The sequence below is a fragment of the Geotrypetes seraphini genome, chromosome 8 (assembly GCF_902459505.1).
Source record: "Geotrypetes seraphini chromosome 8, aGeoSer1.1, whole genome shotgun sequence".
NCBI classification, from domain to species: Eukaryota; Metazoa; Chordata; class Amphibia; order Gymnophiona; family Dermophiidae; genus Geotrypetes; species Geotrypetes seraphini.
In genome coordinates, this window is record NC_047091.1 from 112,131,659 (window position 1) to 112,154,152 (window position 22,494).

The window sequence follows — 22,494 nt, forward strand, 5'->3', positions numbered from 1 at the left end:
TTCAAGTTCTATTGTCTACTATTTAAAGTAACCCATGGAACTGCCCCCTGTTACCTAAACAACCGCCTATACCGCTACCACTCATCCAGATCATGAAGAACTCAAAACCTATTCACCTTCCCCCCTCATAATGGAACCCGACGTAAGAAACTATACGACAGCCTTCTAGCGACACAGGCAGCGAAAATTGACCCCACCATCACCAAACTAATGATCAACACAACAGACATCAAAGTTTCGAAGAGAAATCAAAACATTTCTATTCAAAAAACACGTCCTTACCAACTAATATCCTCCCCTTTCGCACAAGCTCTCCCTCTATTGAATAACACATTAGTCATCTCCTAGAACCTTTCCTTCCAAACATATTCTGACTCCTATATAAGCATTTACCTCACTAGCCAACAAATTTCTTACGTCATTATTAGGTAACTTCTAGTCTGTAACCCGTATATACTGATATTCTCTACTGTATCCTGTTATCACTTGATTCTCTGCTATGTAATTCTTATAATTGAATCCTCTACCACACCATGTAAAGTACATGAATCACTGTTATGTAATTTCTCTAGATAATCGTTACGCAATTCTCTCGGTAATGTCCAGATCTCTTATAATTTGTAATCCGCCTAGAACCGCAAGGCACAGGCGGAATAGAAATCACTAATGTAATGTAATGTAATGTAGTACAGTGTTCTTCAACCACCGGTCCATGGACCAGTGCCGATCCACAGGGCCAGCATGTGCATCAGGCCCATAACAGTGTTCTTCAACCTCCAGTCCACGGTGCGATCGATGCGGCGTTAACTTCGAGCCAGCTCCCTCTTCCTAAATGATTCAGTGCACAAAGCCACTGGCAGTGGCTCCTACGGGCATCCAGCGCCTGAACCGGAAGCCTTCTCTCTGACGTTGCAATGTCAGAGGGAAGGCTTTCAGATGAGGCACAGGACATGCAAGGTGCAATTAGTACTATTATGGGGGTGCGGCCTGGGGTGGAGATTGGGTAGAGATGGGTGGGGTCTGGCCCACGACTTAGCCCCGTGTTCTTCAACTGCCGGTCCATGATCGATGTCGGTCCACAGAATAATTCTTTTATTTCTGCTGGTCCATAGGTGTAAAAAGGTTGAAAAACACTGATCTAGTATATGATATCAGAAACTGTCTCTCTATTCATAAACACCAGATCAAGTATTGCCCACCTTTCATTACTTGTTGCCAGAACCTAGGATCTCCTCATTTTTAGATTGAACGGCAGCTCAAATGTCTCAATCAATCCCCTAGCAATAGGACTTTACTTTTCGTTGCAAATTTTAAGAATGTTATAAATAAAATTTCTAATTTTTTTTTTCTGCCTGTGAGATGTTCCTCTTTCTCTTTACAGAGTAACCCACAGTGTCTTGCCCTTTCCTTGAAAGCCCTACTATTCTGATGCTTTGAGATATTTTTTGTAGAGAAAAAAACAAGGAAATAAACCCCACAGGGAAAACAATAACAAGATGTACAAGTGGGGATGGAACTGTACACATCAACCAGGAATAAATTAAATAAGTAAATATTTATTGAAATCTTAATACAAAAGTCTTTATCGTATATTCACTGAGTGTTGTGGACTCCCACTGTGTGTTGTGGACCCGACATGGTCCGTGTTTCGGCATTTGAGCCTGCCTCAAGGGTGTGATTGACATCCAGCAGGTGGCGCTCTTGTGACATCAATGGTTATTAAGCATAACATATGAAATCTTTGATAATGAATCGGATACATTCCTAGAAAGAATGTATCCCTCCATCCCTCTGCAAGGATAAGCAGTAATATGCAGTAATATGCACTCACTGGAAAAGCGTTTATGTATTTTTTTTTACATATCACACCATTCTTCCTCCCATTTTTCCTGAACAGATTATGGTATGGTATAACTAATTCCAATCATAGTTTCAGCTTACTACATCTCTACGGCTGCTGATAAATTTAAGTTAGCATTTTCCATTACAGCCTCTAGATCCAGAACTTTGTTTCCCATACAATGGGCATTAGTATTCATAGCTTCGCAGTTGTTGCCTTGTTTTTCCATTTTGACACAAGTGATTAATATTTTTTCGCCTATCCTCTGATACTTATCTATACAGATATAATAGGAGAGAGCACTCAAAAAAGTGGATGAAGAAATCCATGATGAGGATCACTAATGCTTATTGGCATGACCTAAAAACTGAATATCAACTGAAACGCAATATACTGAAGGGATTAGATCATAAGGATGGATTAAGGGAAACAGGGTGAGAACAATGCATGTGTGGACGGCGTGCTCCAGGTCCTGATATATTTACAAACTGGAATCCAAGAATGGCCTTGAAGGAAATGAAGGTCACTATTGGAGGGGGGAAGCTATAGGGTGGCTGGGAAGCTTTGAGATGCACAGGACCATCTGTATTTCCTAGATTGGACACTTAGGGGTCCTTTGACTATGGCGAGCTAGTGCATCTTAGTGCACGCTAAATGCTAACACGTGCTAACATGTCTATTATATCCTATGGATGCGTTGCCATATGTTAGCATTTAGCGCGCTCTGACGCACTAGTGCGCCATAGTAAAAGGACCCCTTAACTCACAGCGCCTTCACTCCTTCCATGCTTATTCAGATCCTTGGGAAAACAGGCGGAAAATCTTCAAGTGATTTCTACCCATTGCTGATGCGTTTTCCTGCAGAGAAAGCTACCTATTCGGAAGCTGTTGCCACAGGTTATTCCTGAATCTTTGGGGCCATAAATGCACAAGATAACATGGTGTCCTTTTAAATGAGTCTTCAAAATAATCAAAATTTATAAATGAAAACAAACAAGAAACCCCAATGAGGTTGCTATTCAAAGCAATTTTCCCGCCCAGAAGAGGCTCCTGGCTGGTTACATAGAAACATAGAAAGTGACGGCAGAAAAAGGCCGAGGCCCATCGAGTCTGCCCACACCATTGACCCACCCCCCTATTTAATCGCTCTCTGATGACCTTTCCCTCGTAGAGATCCGACATGAGCATCCCATCTGTTCTTAAAATCTAGCACGCTGCTGGCCTCGATCACCTGCACTGGGAGCTTATTCCAGCTGTCAACCACTCATTCGGTGAAGAAATATTTCCTGGTGTCGCCATGAAACTTCCCACCCTTTATTTTCAGCGGGTGTCCTCTTGTGGCCGAGGGTCCTTTAAGAAGGAAAATATCATCATCTACCTTGATTGCTAGTGGAAGGCTATCCACTAATATTCAGCAGTGCTTAACTGCTAAGTGCCACCAAATATCTATTTTAATCACTTATGCCTTAGCAGTCTATGTTGTGGACAGTCCAGTACTTAACTGGCTAGGTTAATCAGACAAATCAGACCACATGAAACTCAGTCCTGTCTTTATCGAGGTTCACTTAGGCTAGGGTTACTAGATTTCCTCATTAAAAAAAGAGGGCATGTGGCCCCACCCCATTCTGCCCCTGCGCTGCCTCTTTTCTGCTTCTCACTGCCACCCCGAGTGGATTCTGCAGCTCTTTTTGCCATTTTTCCAGCCTCCTGACTTGAATTGCACAGAGAACAGGAGAAGCATCCACACCTGCATCGGTTTCAGCGTGTGTCACGTCAGGGAAATTGACTACATTTTCCCCTCCATATTCGCAACTTCTGTATCTATGGATTTGCTTATTCACAGTTTTAAATGAAAAAAATTACTTTCATTTTTCAGGCTATTTTAAGCCCTGTAAGCCCCCCCCCCCACCTAGCGGGTTTTCGGGACAGGCGCGATCTTCCCACGCTCCTGCCCTGTGCAGATCGCTCACAGGAAATGGCTCGAGAGACTAAGGGAGCTCAAGGCAGCCATTTCCTGTGAGCGATCTGCACGGGGCAGGAGCGTTGGAAGATCGCTCCTACCTGAAAACCCACTAGACCACCAGGTAAGGCTTAAGGGGGGGCTTTCAGGGCTTAAAATAGCTGAGGAAAGTGGGGGTTAGGGGCAGAACCGGCCCGAATATTATTCGCAGTTTTTTCATATTCGCGGGCCGGCTCTGCCCCTAACCCCCGCAAATATGGAGGGGGAAGTGTACTCCTGGTTCACCTTAAATTTCAGTTTTCAGAATTTCGGATAAAGGATCTTGTACCTGTAATAAATCTAACATCCAAGTTATGTTTTAAGAGTTTCTTTATAAATCTGAAAGTGATTGAATTGTCTATGAAGAATTCCCTTACTCCCCAGGAGGTGGTCATGTTACCGGGGTTTAGGCATCTCTTTAGATACAGGAATTCCCTGTTTATAATATGAAAGATGGAGTGTTCACAGATGTACCTAAGAAATGGCACAGAAATGTTGTAAGGCTACCTGATGTTCATTTTGCTGTTAATTCTTTAAAATTGTAGATCTGGACCTCCTAGTATTGTACTTCAGCTAATTACAGATATGGGTCAGTGTTGCCTTTTTATTTATTAAAACTTTCCTCTTTGATTCATTTTCTGTACAAAATGGGTTTTCCTGGACTGTTTTTTTTCAAAATTTAATACATTAAAAAGTAAAAATGATGGCAAGGCATCAGGCACTTACTGGATCTGACTGTGGACAAATATTTTTGGAAGTCACCAATGAAGTTGCACAAAAATCTTATCCTCCCCTTCCCCCCTCCTTCAAATGCCACCCTCATACAACATAATCAAACTTTGCATAATGTAAGCTTATGCAAGCAGCTTATATTTTTTTCAAACAATTTATATGCCACCTTTATGGTCAAATGCACATTCAAAGTGCACCAGCTACTCCAAAAATACAGAAATTCAGAATAAAAAGAAAGAGAAATTAAGGGGGGTCTTGTATTATGATGCGCTAGTCGATTAGCGCGTTCTAAATGTTAACGCATCTATAGAATATAATGACATAACATACATTTAGAAAAAGAGAAGAACTAATACATATAGAAACATAGAATATTACGGCAGAAAAGAGCCAAAGTACTCAAGAACCCTCCCTCCTCCCTCCCTCCATCATTTAAGCATTCCTCTGGAGCGACCCCACCTGTCTGTCCCATCGTCCTTTGAAGTCAAGCGTGGTTCTGGACTCGACTACCTGACGTGGAAGACCATTCCATCGATCAATTATCCTTTCGGTGAAGAAATACTTCCTGGTGTCCCCATGAAATCTCCCCCCCCCCCTGAGTTTTAGCGGATGCCCTCTTGTCGCCATGGGACCCGTAAGACAAAATATTTCTTCCTCCACATCAATACAGCCCATGACGTATTTGATGTGGAGGAAGAAATAATTTATTAATCAACCTTACTTTTTTCATAAATATTATAAATATATTGAATATACCACCCTCTGACTTATAACAAACACCTATTTCCACAGACAACCCAGGCAAATGCCCTTGTTGCCCCGAAAACCTGGATAATCAGTTCCACATTGTCCAGTGTTTTATTGAAAATGTCCTTGCCAAACTGGTGCTTCATGGATTAAATTTCTGCTTTCATGATAAGATCTTGTTCTCTTTTGAATAACAACTGACAAAATGTTCAAGCCAGCCCAACACAATCTTGCGTTTCGCCACACAGGCGTCCTCAGGAGCTGAAACCACTTCAGGTTTTCACTGGGTTGTCTGTTGAAATAGGTGTTTGTTATAAGTCGGAGGGTGGTATATTCAATATATTTATAATATTTATGAAAAAAGTAAGGTTGATTAATAAATTATTAATGTTGTGTGCATATTAGTTCTCTTCTTCTAAATGTGTTATGTGGTTTAACAAAAAAATAGGGGAAGATTTGTATTTGAATACGTCCGTTAGCAGTATTGATATAGAATATAATGGGCGCGTTAGCACACTAATCTTTACCCCGCTAGATTGGCTGGCCCCCCCCCTAAATGCGCTAACCCTCCAATAACACATCTCTTCAGAGTCATATCCCGTCACCATCCTAAATATCCATCCCCTTCAATTCAACCCACTCCTCCCCAGCCTTATTCCTTTCCCCCACCTGCCCAAATTATTATGAAACCAGAAGAAGAGGAGTTTCTCAGTACATATTAATTCAGCCCATCCAGTGTCTAATCACATTAAACATTCATGATTCTAGTTTCTTTAAGAAAGCCATAAGGTTTTTTTCCCCATCAAAATAGCCAAGGCACTGAAAGCCAAATGAAAGTGAAGAACATGGAAAAAGCTTGAGCTCTGAGCACAGATTTCTGGCTGCCCCTTGGGGATTTTATGAAGCTACTTTAAAAATGTGTTAAAAAACTATACTCAAATAATTTATTTTTATTTAAATCCTTGCTTTAAAAAAAAAATCATCTCTTTGAGGCCTCCCTGATTTTAACCATATGATAATACACCATGCAAATGATTAATAAATCCAGTTCCTTAAAATTCGTATTTATTTAGTATCTCTTGACTAGAGCAGGTACTGTCTCTTAATCATCTAATCTAATCTAATCTAAACCTTAAGTTTATATACCGCATCATCTCCATGAGAATGGAGCTCGACACGGTTTACAAGAACTTAAAATAGTGGGTAGAGAAGAAGAAAAAGGATTACATGAACTTATGTGTAGAAGGGGGGAGAGAAAGGGGGGAAGGATAGAGCTACAATTTGCTGAAAAGCCAGGTTTTCAGTTGTTTGCGGAATAACTGAAGGGAGCTCAGGTTCTGCAGCGGGATGGTGAGGTCGTTCCAAAGACCTGTGATTTTGAAGAGAAGGGATTTTCCCAGTTTGCCTGAATAGTGGATGCCGCGTGGAGAGGGGAAGGCTAGTTTAAGCCTTTGGGCAGTTCTGGAGGAGTCAGGACTGAAAGACAGTGGGATAAGAGGAGGCAGGATTCCGTGAATGATCTTGAAAGCCAGGCAGGAACATTTGAAATGGATTCTGGAGATTATTGGAAACCAGTGAAGTTTGGCAAGGAGTTGGGAGGCATAGTCAGACTTGCGTTTTGAGAAGATCAGTTTGGCTGCAGTATTAAATATATGAGGGCTGCATTTTGATTATAATTTTATTCACAATCGTGCAATTAAACATATGTATATATATATACATTTTTTTTCTCCACTGCAGCTCCTTGTGACTCTGGGTAAGTCACTTAACCCTCTATTGCCCAAAGTTACAAGAAACTGCAGTGGGAATAAAAATAAATAAATAAATAACTTTTAATTATGGGCTCCTTTTACTAAACCGCGGCAGAGCTTTTTACCTTGGGCCAGCAAGGTAAATGCTCCGACGCTCATTCAATTCGTATGAACGTCAGAGCGCTTACCTTGTTGGCCCACAGTAGGAAGCTCTACCGTGGTTTAGTAAAAGCCAGCATGTGATTAATTGCATGATTAATTGCAATTACAGATTTTAATCAAAACGGAACCCTAAATAAATGAAAGAATAAAAAGTAATGAAAGACAAGATATACTACATACAAAGTGACAAATTACAAATTAACCCCCTCTTTTATGAATGCATAGCACAGGTTTTAGCGCCAACAACTGCGGTAACTGCTCCAACGCTCATAGAATTCCTATGAGCATTGGAGCAGTTACCGCCGCTGCCGACCCTAAAACCCACGTTATGATTAGTAAAAGAGGGGGTAAAGGATCTAAAACAGCATGCAGAATAAGAGAGATACGGTTTTTATAACATATGGATCTGGAATGGCCCAGTTGTCACCCCACCTCCCCCCATCACCCCCTTACCTTCTTGTAAACCAAACCTCCTGTTTATCAAATCTCATATAACCTCAACAATAATGACAACCATAAATAAACCACAGACTCTTTATTGATGGTCATAACCAGGCTGCAGCTTTGTTTATTGGGACAACAAGTAACTAAGCAATTAACAATTGCTTCACCTCCGGAGCTACAAAAGCATTGCAATTTGACAAATCAAAATTAAATTCCACCTGACCCCGCCATGAGAGCAAGAGTCTAGGGTGAAAACATAGTAACATAGTAGATGACGGCAGATAAAGACCCGAATGGTCCATCCAGTCTGCCCAACCTGATTCAATTTAAAAATTTTTTTTTTTTTTTTTTTTTTTTTCTTCTTAGCTATTTCTGGGCGAGAATCCAAAGCTTTACCCGGTACTGTGCTTGGGTTCCAACTGCCGAAATCTCTGTTAAGACTTACTCCAGCCCATCTACACCCTCCCAGCCATTGAAGCCCTCCCCTGCCCATCCTCCTCCAAACGGCCATACACAGACACAGACCGTACAAGTCTGCCCAGTAACTGGCCTAGTTCAATCTTTAATATTATTTTCTGATTCTAAATCTTCTGTGTTCATCCCACGCTTCTTTGAACTCAGTCACAGTTTTACTCTCCACCACCTCTCCCGGGAGCGCATTCCAGGCATCCACCACCCTCTCCGTAAAGTAGAATTTCCTAACATTGCCCCTGAATCTACCACCCCTCAACCTCAAATTATGTCCTCTGGTTTTACCATTTTCCTTTCTCTGGAAAAGATTTTGTTCTACGTTAATACCCTTTAAGTATTTGAACGTCTGAATCATATCTCCCCTGTCTCTCCTTTCCTCTAGGGTATACATATTCAGGGCTTCCAGTCTCTCCTCATATGTCTTCTGGTGCAAGCCTCCTATCATTTTCGTCGCCCTCCTCTGGACCGCCTCAAGTCTTCTTACGTCTTTCGCCAGATACGGTCTCCAAAACTGAACACAATACTCCAAGTGGGGCCTCACCAATGACCTGTACAGGAGCATCAACACCTTCTTTCTTCTACTGACTACGCCTCTCTTTATACAGCCCAGAATCCTTCTGGCAGCAGCCACTGCCTTGTCACACTGTTTTTTCGCCTTTAGATCTTCGGACACTATCACCCCGAGGTCCCTCTCCCCGTCCGTGCATATCAGCTTCTCTCCTCCCAGCATATACGGTTCCTTCCTATTATTAATCCCCAAATGCATTACTCTGCATTTCTTTGCATTGAATTTTAGTTGCCAGGCATTAGACCATTCCTCTAACTTTTGCAGATCCTTTTTCATATTTTCCACTCCCTCTTCGGTGTCTACTCTGTTACAAATCTTGGTATCATCTGCAAAAAGGCACACTTTTCCTTCTAACCCTTCAGCAATGTCACTTACATACATATTGAACAGGATTGGCCCCAGCACCGAACCCTGAGGGACTCCACTAGTCACCTTTCCTTCCTTCGAGCGACTTCCATTAACCACCACCCTCTGGCGTCTGTCCGACAGCCAGTTTCTGACCCAGTTCACCACTTTGGGTCCTAACTTTAGCCCTTCAAGTTTGTTCAACAGCCTCCTATGAGGAACTGTATCAAAGGCTTTGCTGAAATCCAAATAAATTACATCTAGCATATGTCCTCGATCCAGCTCTCTGGTCACCCAATCAAAAAATTCAATCAGGTTCGTTTGGCACGATTTACCTTTTGTAAAGCCATGTTGCCTCGGATCCTGTAACCCATTAGATTCAAGGAAATACACTATCCTTTCTTTCAGCAACACTTCCATTATTTTTCCAACAACTGAAGTGAGGCTCACCGGCCTGTAGTTTCCTGCTTCATCCCTGTGACCACTTTTATGAATAGGGACCACATCCGCTCTCCTCCAATCCCCAGGAATCACTCCCGTCTCCAGAGATTTGTTGAACAAGTCTTTAATAGGACTCGCCAGAACCTCTCTGAGTTCCCTTAGTATCCTGGGATGGATCCCGTCTGGTCCCATCGCTTTGTCCACCTTCAGTTTTTCAAGTTGCTCATAAACACCCTCCTCCGTGAACGGCGCAGAATCTACTCCATTTTCTCGTGTAACTTTGCCGGACAATCTCGGTCCTTCTCCAGGATTTTCTTCTGTGAACACAGAACAGAAGTATTTGTTTAGCACATTTGCTTTCTCCTCATCACTCTCCACATATTTGTTCCCAGCATCTTTTAGCCTAGCAATTCCATTTTTTATCTTCCTCCTTTCACTAATATATCTGAAAAAATTTTTATCTCCCTTTTTTACATTTTTAGCCATTTGTTCTTCCGCCTGTGCCTTCGCCAAACGTATCTCTCTCTTGGCTTCTTTCAGTTTCACCCTGTAGTCCTTTCTGCTCTCCTCTTCTTGGGTTTTTTTATATTTCATGAACGCCAACTCTTTCGCCTTTATTTTCTCAGCCACTAGGTTGGAGAACCATATCGGCTTCCTTTTTCTTTTGTTTTTATTGATTTTCTTCACATAAAGGTCCGTAGCCATTTTTATCGCTCCTTTCAGCTTAGACCACTGTCTTTCCACTTCTCTTATGTCCTCCCATCCTAACAGCTCTTTCTTCAGGTACTTTCCCATTGCATTAAAGTCCGTACGTTTGAAATCTAGGACTTTAAGTATCGTGCGGCCGCTCTCCACTTTAGCCGTTATATCAAACCAAACCGTTTGATGATCGCTACTACCCAGGTGAGCACCCACTCGAACATTAGAGATACTCTCTCCATTTGTGAGGACCAGATCCAATAACGCTTTTTCCCTTGTGGGTTCCGTCACCATTTGTCTGAGCAGAGCCTCTTGAAAGGCATCCACAATCTCCCTACTTCTTTCCGATTCCGCAGACGGAACATTCCAGTCCGCATCCGGCAGGTTGAAATCTCCCAACAGCAGAACCTCCTCTTTCCTTCCAAACTTTTGGATATCCACAATCAGATCCTTATCAATTTGCTGCGATTGAGTCGGAGGTCTGTAGACTACACCCACGTAGATAGAAGTTCCATCTTCTCTTTTCAGAGCAATCCATATCGCTTCTTCCTCTCCCCAGGTCCCTTGCATTTCGGTCGCTTGGATATTGATCTTTACATAGAGAGCTACTCCTCCACCTTTATGACCATCTCTGTCCTTCCTAAAAAGATTATATCCCGGTATGTTTGCATCCCATCCATGTGATTCACTGAACCACATGGACCTCCATGCCCCTTTTCCGTGACACGTGCCTAAAAGCCCTTTAGCTCCCCTGAGCTCACTTCCCCCTAATGGCTCATCCCCAGATGAGCCTGCGGGGGTAAGGCATGTACCTCCATGCCCCTCATGCTGGGTCACATGACCCGTGATGTCACCCTTCAGCTGATCACACTACCACATAACCGCTTATCTTCTGATGATCCAAACCTTGTAGCTCGGGATCCCCGCCGCTGCGACAGCCCCAAACACCCCGTGTCTTAAGCAAGTCCCCTGTGCGAAAAGGGAAGGTGGGAGGGAAGGCTGCCTCTGAGGGATGGAAAGACCCTGTACCTCAGAGGCACGTAATAGTCAACCCCCTCCCATCATGCCCTACTCCTTCTCCACCCTCCACCCTCCTTCCCATCACCTATGAGCTGCTTCTCCATGGGCGACCAACCTGGGCCATCCAGCCCCTCGTTATAGTCGCCCATCGAGACCAGCTCTCGGGCTCTTTTTCATGATAGCGGGGAATCTGATTTTCAAGTTCCTCCTAGAAAACAGAGCCCCTCGTGGACATGAACGAAAGAAAAAGGTAGTGTTGTGAACAATGTGAACAAATGCCTTAATTTCCCACACCAGATGCACCTACTGCATAGCAAAAGGATGAATGGATTCTATGAATTTATAATAAAATGTAACCCCCCCCCACACACAGACATACATACACACAACTACCTAATTCCAGAATGTTCTCAACTGTGGCGAAACTGTGAAATTCTTACTCAGTACACATATTTCCCTTTGGGGCACAAAAGAAGTTACAGCCTTATTTGATATCGTGTATCACAACCTATTTTGGAAAACGTGATCTATTTGTGGAATTTCCTATGAATAAAAAAGGCTGGATGGCTTCACATTACAACATCTGTGATGCATTTTGTCCAAAACCTAAGTATATGCATATGTACATTTTATGAGCTTTGGAACTAATGTTCACACCCTATAGAGCAGTGATTCCCAACCCTGTCCTGGAGGAACACCAGGCCAATCGGGTTTTCAGGCTAGCCCTAATGAATATGCATGAGAGAGATTTGCATATGATGGAAGTGATAGGCATGCAAATTTGCTTCATGCATATTCATTAGGGCTAGCCTGAAAACCCAATTGGCCTGGTGTTCCTCCAGGACAGGGTTGGGAACCACTGCTATAGAGGTTGCAGCCAAGTCAGACAAGGACTTCTCTGCAAATCAGAAATACCAGGGCCGATGCAGCACACTACAAAACTTCAGAGTGTGATGAGAAATTCTTAACACAAAGAAAGAAAGAAAGTCTTTACCTCTACATTATTACCTCTACAAAGTCTATATATGAGATGTGTTGTTTGGGATCTTAATAGCTCATGTACCATATCTTGTGTTTAACCACTTTAAAAACAATGCAAAGGCAGTGTGCAATAGAAAAGAGCTCATACAACATTAGTAATACCATAAAACCAAATAAATATACCTAATCAAAGGAAAAAAATAGCAGATAGCATTTAGAGGTATAAAAATTGATCTAAAAATGATAAATATATACTAAAAAGGAAATCAGGGAGAAATAAATTAATGTTAATTTAGTAGCAAATGCTCTTCTCTCCTGTCCTCGTTTGTGCGCATCATAAGATTTTAAGACAAACATAAGACTAACACACCCCGCGAGGATCAAATTCCAGGAATAATGCAACCTTGAAAACTTTCTAATTGAGAAAATCTTTCTTTGGACCCTTAAAGTTAACTGTCAACCAATTTTACTCCTGGAAGCCACTGAGAATGAAAGTCAAAAGCCTTCCATGGAGTCCGCTTACACCTTAGCCCAAACAAATGAATAACACCAGCATTTAAAAATGGGGGAAGGGAGATTTTTTTTCCCATGCACCTGTCCACACTAGGCAGATAAAGCCCTTTTTATTATCTAGAAGTTTTTGCTGAAACTCAGGAGTAATACAATAAGCAATGTAAAGCTCATAACACAAACATACCAATATCATGTCCATATCCAAAGAACGCTTGAGTTAACAAGAACTAAGCAGTGTCTTATGAATTACGTCCAATTTTTAGAGAAAGATTTTAGAGAAAGAGGTAGCCCCCACCCTCACCCACAAATAGCCCATAAACATAGGTAACTGTGCACAGCACAGCATTGCAAAGAAATTCACAACCCCCATGTGAAGAAGAAAAAGGGGGGGGGGGGGCAACCTATAAACAAATGTCATGAGCTAGCAGAAAGGGGGCCCAAACAGACTCCCCTTTAGAGCAGTGGTCTCAAACTCATGGCCCGGGGGCCACATGTGGCCCGCCAGGTACTATTTTGAGGCCCTCGGTATGTTTATCATAATCACAAAAGTAAAATTAAACAGTTTCTTGATCATATGTCTCTTTAGCTAGAAATGACAATATTAGTATTAAGACTCAGCCAAAAGGAAAGATTTATAAACTGTAAAGAGTTTTACCTCATGCAAAATTGTCATTTCTTTAATAAGACATTAACTAATTTTTCTGAGGCCCTCCAAGTACCTACAAATAAAAAATGTGGCCCTGCAAAGGGTTTGAGTTTGAGACCACTGCCTTTAGAGTATGTTTGTTTACAAAGCACTAAGAGATGTTCCATCTCACAACCCTTCCCCTTTTACAAAATCGCAAAAAGCGGTTTTTAGCACAGGCTGGGGCACAGAACTGTGCTGCTCCCAATGCTCATAGAATTCTATGAGTGTCAGGAGCAGCGCAGAGCATTCAGCATGCCAGCTGGTGCTAAAAAACGCTTTCACGGTTTTGTAAAAGGACAGGGGGGGGGGAGGATGTACCAAACTTTTGTTATCCACACAGATAAAGAAGGCATAGCGAGTTGTTTCCAATGTTTAGCAAGGTTTAAACAAGCTGCATGGCAAGCTTGTCGAATCAGCAAAGATTGATGACAAGTTAATCCAGGAGATTTTGTCCCAAATAGAGAAACTGCAGGATGCCATTTAATGGGACAAACAAACCCAAGTTGCAATCGGTGTTGAACTGAGCACCAATACGCTTGGGCTTTGTAACAAGTTCACCAAAGTTGACCCATGATGCTTGAAACTGGACATCCCCTCCAACAGTTAGAAGGAGCAGTGGAAAACGTATGACGCAAGTGAGCAGAAGTGAAATACCAGAGATATATCACTTTAATTGCATTCTCCTTAAACATCACCACCACAGATAAAGCCCTTTTTTTTTTGGGGGGGGGGGAACAACATTTTGTTGAAGTTTTTCAAATATAAAATATGTACAAATAAAACAATGTAATAATACAATACAATAAGCTACATATTCTCAAGTCTGATATAATAGAGTCATATGAGGTTAACATTTAAATCCTTACAAAACTCGTCGAGAGGAACCCAAATCCCAGTAAAACTAGCAATATTATTTTGTTTGAACGCTATTATTTCTTCATATTTCCTGACGGCACAAAGGTGATTCCACTTATGGTGAATAGCTAACACAATCATAAAATCAAAATTTTTTTGAATGATGGTGGATAAAGCCCTTTTAAACTACTACCGGCCATTCTGGATTTTTTAAATAATTCATTTTAAAAAAGGACTGAAACTTTGAGTAACATGAAAATGGACACCTATGTGACTGCTATAAAGAAACATTGATTACATTAGTTTTCCTGATCTTAACACAAAACCTGTCACCTATGACTGAATTCTCTTGAGAAATAGTATCACATTAATCAAGCATTCCACTATGTACCGATAAGATTTTTACTAGTAACAAGACACATACAGTACTTATTTGCTGTCCCTGATGCTTGATTACCTACCTTGATTATTAAAATATTTGCTGTATCCAGCTAAGGTGGAAAACAAATATTTGCAATCTGATGATTTTTTCTAGTATTCCCTGAAACAGGTACAAAGCCCAATGTTTTATGCCTTTGCTAATATTAATTCTCACTGCAAGTTTTATGCACATCAGCTAAGACTGTTTGTATGAGTAAAATACAGTAAGTTAAAAACATTATCCCTGTATTTGTTTTCTACAGTAATTATGTATCCTTCCAGCACTTCAAACATCTGCTAGTTCAGAAAAGAGCCATTCTATCCGGTCTGCATCAGCACAATGAATATTTCACCTGGAACTGTCCTGAGAAGTTCATTTTCTATTTACCGTGCAAACCACAAACTGGGTATGAAGCACAAGCACTGCTAGAAAATTTTGTTCAGGATTTAACAGAACAGTAACATCTGTGTCCAGAAGGTAGCCAGCCCCTGGGGGGCAGGGGGGGGGGGAATTGCTGGAAAAGCAACATGCTTTCTTAGCTAGCCCTGTCCCACTTACTTAGAGTCCAAGAAACTACACCCTTTGTCCTGATTGATCCTCCCCAGAAAGTAGAAGCTCTAGGACAGGGGTAGGGAACTCCGGTCCTCGAGAGCCGTATTCCAGTCGGGTGTTCAGGATTTCCCCAATGAATATGCATGAGATCTATGTGCATGCACTGCTTTCAATGCATATTCATTGGGGGAAATCCTGAAAACCCGACTGGAATACGGCTCTCGAGGACCGGAGTTCCCTACCCCTGCTCTAGGATAACAGAGCTGATAGGACTTTACAAGCCATCGGCATCTCAGGCTACACTTCCTAAATGCAGCTTTATAGAGAGGGCCAAGCTCCTAGCAATTCAGTCCCATAAGCGAGGGGCCGCTGAAAAGTTCACATCAGAAGAGAATGATGTGAGCCATGAAAACTTACAAGCTATGCCGCACTTTTCTTGACCCTTTTCGTTTCGTTTCATATCATCAAAATGAAAAGTGTGGAATAACTTGTAAGTTTCATGGCTCCACATCATTCTCTTCTCGGTTGGGCTGAGGACTTTTCAGCTGCCCCCTCGTACACACACAATGCAGAGAGAGGCACAGAGCAAAGCACAGTGTGGCAAAAGCAGCATTATATAAGATACAACCAGAAAAACCTGTGCATACATGCGTCCATAGCTTTGTACAGATTTAGTTCCTTCAAAGAAATAAAAGTGCAAACCAGCAGAGCTCACCATCCACCATGTCTTGGCTGTCATGTCATAGCAAAGCTGCCATTTCACTGGGTTGTCAGCAGTGGCCCTGCCAGCTGAGGATGTGTCGGTGGCCTCCATGGAAGCCACAGGTCAGCAGAGCAGTTGGTTAGTCTGACAGACACCTAAAAGAGTACGTCATGGTAACGTTTTGGCTAGTCCATCGCATCCTGCACCGCTGGGTCAAGGGACCAAAAGGCAAACCCAAACTGGAAATATATCTATATTTGAAAAGTCATTCCCTAAAAGAAGCAAGTTTAGAAGCAGTACCAAAGTAACAGTCCATCAGAGAGCGAGAGAACAAGGAGGAGATGGACTCGCACTGGGTGAGGGTTAATGCAATTCATTCTAGCCCAGTATGGCCTTGTGGGTGGCTATTTTGTACAAAGAGGCTGGTCTTCCAATCATGATTGTACTGTGTGCGTGTGTGTACACATGGGGGAGGAAGGGACATAACCGAGCTCCGCGCATCACTGTCAGAATTACAACAGCCTTTTCTTCCATTCCTAGATGAATTAAAAAAAAAAAAATCCCCAGGCAAATTTATGAATGAATGGGTTCACTTGTAGTGGCTTGTGGTTTGGCAAATTTGTGGCTTTATGATATTTTTTGTTCTCCTCTGTCACATGGCTTGGAACACACACATACAAACATGCACTGACATGAATCCTCATGCTTCCACATATATGCACTAAAGTATGACGGCACTGTGAGCATATGAGTCAGCTCTGGGGGTGTTTGAGCACCCCCAATATTGAACAAACTCCTTGGCTTTGTCCTAAGAGAGGTCATGTCCATTGGGTTTACCCCCCACCCACCCCCAATAATTCTGAGAAGTTGGCTCCTCTGACTGAGAGTGGGCAGTAACTATTCAACATGCACAAGGGACAACTCGTCACATATGCTGAGATTACTTCCTGGTGTGCATGCATGCTGAATACAGAGCAGTCAATAAGAAAAAAATAGCAAATGACAATCAACACACACACTTATATTCATTCACACACCAAAACAAACAAAAAACCTGCACATTTTTTTTTAAATTTACTGTCTATCAAGATTATCCAAGCGGTTTACAATCAGGTACTCAAGCATTTTCCCAGTCTGTCCCAGTGGGCTCACAATCTATCTATGGAGCAAAGGAGGATTGAGTGACTTGCCCAGGGTCACAAGGAGCGGTGTGGGGTTTGAACCCACAACCTCAGAATAAAAGACTCGTACTTGCACTATTAACACATGCGTACAATCCACTCATATGCAAGCAACAGCTGCATTCACAAAGGCATGCATGCAAAACTCAAAAATGAGCCAGATCTTTTCCCAGCCACCATCTGAAGAGCTATGGTACATTTGTCATTCATTGCAGAGGAGAATTAGAAACAAAACTGTTTCCTGTAACCTGGGGTAGCCATAAGCTCCCTCCCCAATGACTGCAAGGTCACAGTTTGGTTAGAGGTACATGCTCAATCCATTCCTGAGCCAGGTACTGTGCGTTGCATTCATCTGAAATATCAGCCCTCAGCTCACCATCCTGGCCAGCCAAGCTAATGCCCTGGTCAATATAGTCCTTCACACTGGCCTGAAGCCCCAAGGCCTGAGCCTCCACCGGACCTCCAAGGTCATTTATTAATTTTTTTTTCTACATCATTCTCCCAAGGGAGCTCAGAACAATTTCTGTGAATTTATTCAGGTACTCCAAACATTTTTCCCTATCTGTCCTAGTGGTCTCACAATCTATCTAATGTACCTGAGGCAATGAAGGGATTAAGTGACTGGCTCAAGGTCATGAGGAGCAGCATGGGTTTAAACCCACAACCTCAGGGTGTTGAGGTGATAGCTTTAACCACTGCACCACACTCTCCCTGCCTTGGATCCCTTGGTAACTTGCACACTGCAGGGTGGCCCCTAGAATCCCTCTGACTGGCTCACGAGCCTTGCCACAGCCTAGGGCAGGGGTAGGCAATTCCAGTCCTCAAGAGCCAGAGCCAGGTCAGGTTTTCAGGATATCCACAATAAATATGCATGAGATAGATTTGCATCTCAAGGAGGCAGTGCATGCAAAGCCATCTCATACATATTCATTGTGGATATCCTGAAAACCTGACCCGGCTCTGGCTCTCGAGGACCGGAATTGCCTACCCCTGGCCTAGGGAAAATTTTCTTCCTCCCCTAGGCCCAAACAAAAGCTGTGGCCTTGTATTAAATTTAGTACCTGTTCAATTGTTAGTCTAACTAGGGTTATCGTATGGCTCCAGAAAAAGGAGGATTGAGACATCTGGGCTTTACTTCCACTGAAAGCAATGGAAGTAAAATCTGGATGTATCAATCCATCCTCCTTTTTCTGGAGCCATGCCAAATGGTAACCCTAGGTATACCCACATAGTAACATAGTAGATGACGGCAGATAAAGACCCGAATGGTCCATCCAGTCTGCCCAACCTGATTCAATTTAAATTTTTTAATTTTTTGTTCTTAGCTATTTCTGGGCAAGAATCCAAAGCTTTACCCTGTACTGTGCTTGGGTTCCAACTGCCGAAATCTCTGTTAAGACTTACTCTAGCCCATCTACACTCTCCCAGCCATTGAAGCACTCCCCAGCCCATCCTCCACCAAACGGCCATATACAGACACAGACCATGCAAGTCTGCCCAGTACTGGCCTTAGTTCAATATTTAATCTTATTTTCTGATTCTAGATCCTTTGTGTTCATCCCACGCTTCTTTGAACTCAGTCACAGTTTTACTCTCCACCACCTCTCTCGGGAGCGCATTCCAGGCATCCACCACCCTCTCCGTAAAGTAGAATTTCCTAACATTACCTTTGAATCTACCACCTCTCAACCTCAAATTATGTCCTCTGGTTTTACCATTTTCCTTTCTCTGAAAAAGATTTTGTTCTACGTTAATACCCTTCAAGTATTTGAACGTCTGAATCATATCTCCCCTGTCTCTCCTTTCCTCTAGGGTATACATATTCAGGGCTTCCAGTCTCTCCTCATACGTCTTCTGGCGCAAGCCTCCTATCATTTTCGTCGCCCTCCTCTGGACCGCCTCAAGTCTTCTTACATCCTTCGCCAGATACGGTCTCCAAAATTGAACACAGTACTCCAAGTGGGGCCTTACCAATGACCTGTACAGGGGCATCAACACCTTCTTCCTTCTACTGACTACGCCTCTCTTTATACAGCCCAGCATCCTTCTGGCAGCAGCCACTGCCTTGTCACACTGTTTTTTCACCTTTAGATCTTCGGACACCATCACCCCAAGGTCCCTCTCCCCGTCCGTGCATATCAGCTTCTCTCCTCCCAGCATATACGGTTCCTTCCTATTATTAATCCTCAAATGCATTACTCTGCATTTCTTTGCATTGAATTTTAGTTGCCAGGCATTAGACCATTCCTCTAACTTTTGCAGATCCTTTTTCATATTTTCCACTCCCTCTTCGGTGTCTACTCTGTTACAAATCTTGGTATCATCTACAAAAAGGCACACTTTTCCTTCTAACCCTTCAGCAATGTCACTCACAAACATATTGAACAGGATTGGCCCCAGCACTGATCCCTGAGGGACTCCACTACTCACCTTCAGCCCTTCAAGTTTGTTCAACAGCCTCCTATGAGGAACTGTATCAAAAGCTTTGCTGAAATCAAAGTAAATTACATCTAGCATATGTCCTCAATCCAGCTCTCTGGTCACCCAATCAAAAAATTAAATCAGGTTCGTTTGGCACGATTTACCTTTTGTAAAGCCATGTTGCCTCAGATCCTGTAACCCATTAGATTCAAGGAAGTACACTATCCTTTCTTTCAGCAAAACTTCCATTATTTTTCCAACAACTGAAGTGAGGCTCACCGGCCTGTAGTTTCCTGCTTCATCCTTGTGACCACTTTTATGAATAGGGACCACATCCGCTCTCCTCCAATCCCCAGGAATCACTCCCGTCTCCAGAGATTTGTTGAACAAGTCTTTAATAGGACTCGCCAGAACCTCTCTGAGCTCCCTTAGTATCCTGGGATGGATCCCGTCTGGTCCCATCGCTTTGTCCACCTTCAGTTTTTCAAGTTGCTCATAAACACCCTCCTCCATGAACGGCACAGAATCTACTCCATTTTCTCGTGTAACTTTGCTAGACAATCTCGGTCCTTCTCCAGGATTTTCTTCTGTGAACACAGAACAGAAGTATTTGTTTAGCACATTCGCTTTCTCATCACTTTCCACATATTGGTTCCCAGCATCTTTTAGCCTAGCAATTCCATTTTTCATCTTCCTCCTTTCACTAATATATCTGAAAAAATATTTGTCTCCCTTTTTTACATTTTTAGTCATTTGTTCTTCCGCCTGTGCTTTCGCCAGACGTATCTCTCTCTTGGCTTCTTTCAGTTTCACCCTGTAGTCCTTTCTGCTCTCCTTTTCTTGGGTTTTTTTATATTTCACGAACGCCAACTCTTTCGCCTTTATTTTCTCAGCCACTAGGTTGGAGAACCATATCGGCTTCCTTTTTCTCTTGTTTTTATTGATTTTCTTAAAAAAAAAAATATGTGCCACTCAACAGTGATGCAGTCTTAGCAGTAGTTGGCATGGATCCCAATTCCCAAGCCCCCACCTAGCCGAAGACCTTCCCCAGATGGTGCCAGAAACACTGTTCTCTACCTCGGCAGTCTGCGTCAACTCTCTCTGAGCTGCCGATGCTAGCAGCTGCGTCTGTTCAGTTTTCAGCATATGTTCAAAACCTAAGTATGTGCTGGTGTCAGTAGTTCAGGGTGCTGACGCAGATTGCCAAGGCAGACAGCAGCATTTTCAGCACCATCAGGGAGAAGTCTTCAGCTGGTGTGGCTAGGGAACCCAGCCAACTCAGGTTTAGGTTGAGTGGGTGAGGACAGACAGCAGGAGCAGGCAAGGAGGGAGAGAACACATGGAGCCTAATTCTGTATAGGACGCCCGGTCTCAGCAGCCGCCTAAGCGGCTTTTGAGAATCGCACACGGGCATCCTATACAGAATCACCACCCCGATTCTCCAACCGACGTCTATGTCACAGATGCCGTTTAGAGAATCGCATCGCTGCTGAGCTGAACGAGGCAAGGGAATCTCCCTGCTGCGGTCAGCTGAGCAGCAGTAGCAGGGAACCCCCAAACTAGAGAATGACATGGTAACCCTTTCATAAGAACATAAGAAGTGCCTGCACCGGATCAGACCTGGGGTCCATCCAGTCCGGTGATCCGCACACGCGGAGGCTCAGCCAGGCGTACCCTGGTGCATACATTAGTCACTCGTATCCCTCAATGTGTCCTGCAAGAAGATGTGCGTCCAATTTTCCCTTAAATCCTAGAATGGTAGTTTCTTCCACTATCTCTTTTGGGAGAGAGTTCCAGGCGTTCACCACTCGCTGTGTGAAGCAGAACTTTCTGACATTTGTCCTGGCCGTGTCCCCTCTCAGCTTCAGGCCATGACCTCTGGCTAACCGCGGGTGACCGCAGTAAAAATACAATACGGGTAAAATGTATCTGTTCACTGCCGGCATGGGGACATACCTTTCACCACTCTATGGAGTGGTCAAAAGCTTTGTTCTCGTGGGAAACCCCACCCACCACAGCTCCCTGATAGCCCACCATCGAGGGTCTGGCGACTCCAGGCCCTCCCCTCGTGGGTTCGGCGGCTCCAGGCCACCCCTTCGCTAGTGGGTTCAGCGGCTCCAGCCAGCTTCCCTCCCTCCCTGCCGCTGACACACACCTTGCAGAGCGAGCTGATCTCTACACAGGCTTCAACTAATAGCCAACCTGTCAATCAAATCGGGGAAGATTCCGGAAGACTGGAAGGTGGCAAATGTTATGCTGATCTTCAAAAAGGGTTCGAGGGGAGATCCGGGAAACTACAGACTGGTGAGTCTGACCTCAGTACCGGGAAAGATGGTAGAGGCGCTGATAATGGACCGCATCCTTGATCACCTTGATGGACACGGTCTGACGAGGACCAGCCAGCATGGCTTCAGCAAAGGCAGATCTTGTCTGACAAACTTGCTGCACTTCTTCGAGGGGGTAAACAGGGGGATAGACAAGGGCGATCCAGTCGACATTGTTTATCTGGATTTTCAGAAGGCGTTTGACAAAGTTCCACATGAACGACTACTTCGGAAGATTGCGAGTCATGGAATTGAGGGTGAAATACTCACGTGGATCAAAAACTGGCTGGAGCATAGGAAATAGAGAGTGGGGATAAATGGACAATACTCGGACTGGAAGAGCATCACCAGTGGGGTGCTGCAGGGCTCGGTGCTTGGTTCTGTGCTCTTCAACATCTTTAGAAATGATCTGGAAATTGGTACAATGAGCGAGATGATTAAATTTGCGGACGATACTAAGCTATTCAGAGTAGTGAAGATGCAGGAGGATTGCGATGATCTGCAACGTGACATAAACATGCTTTAGAAATGGGCTGCGACATGGCAAATGAAGTTCAACGTGGATAAGTGTAAGGTGATGCATGTTGGTAACAAAAATCTCATGCACGAATACAGGATGTCCGGGGCTGTACTTGG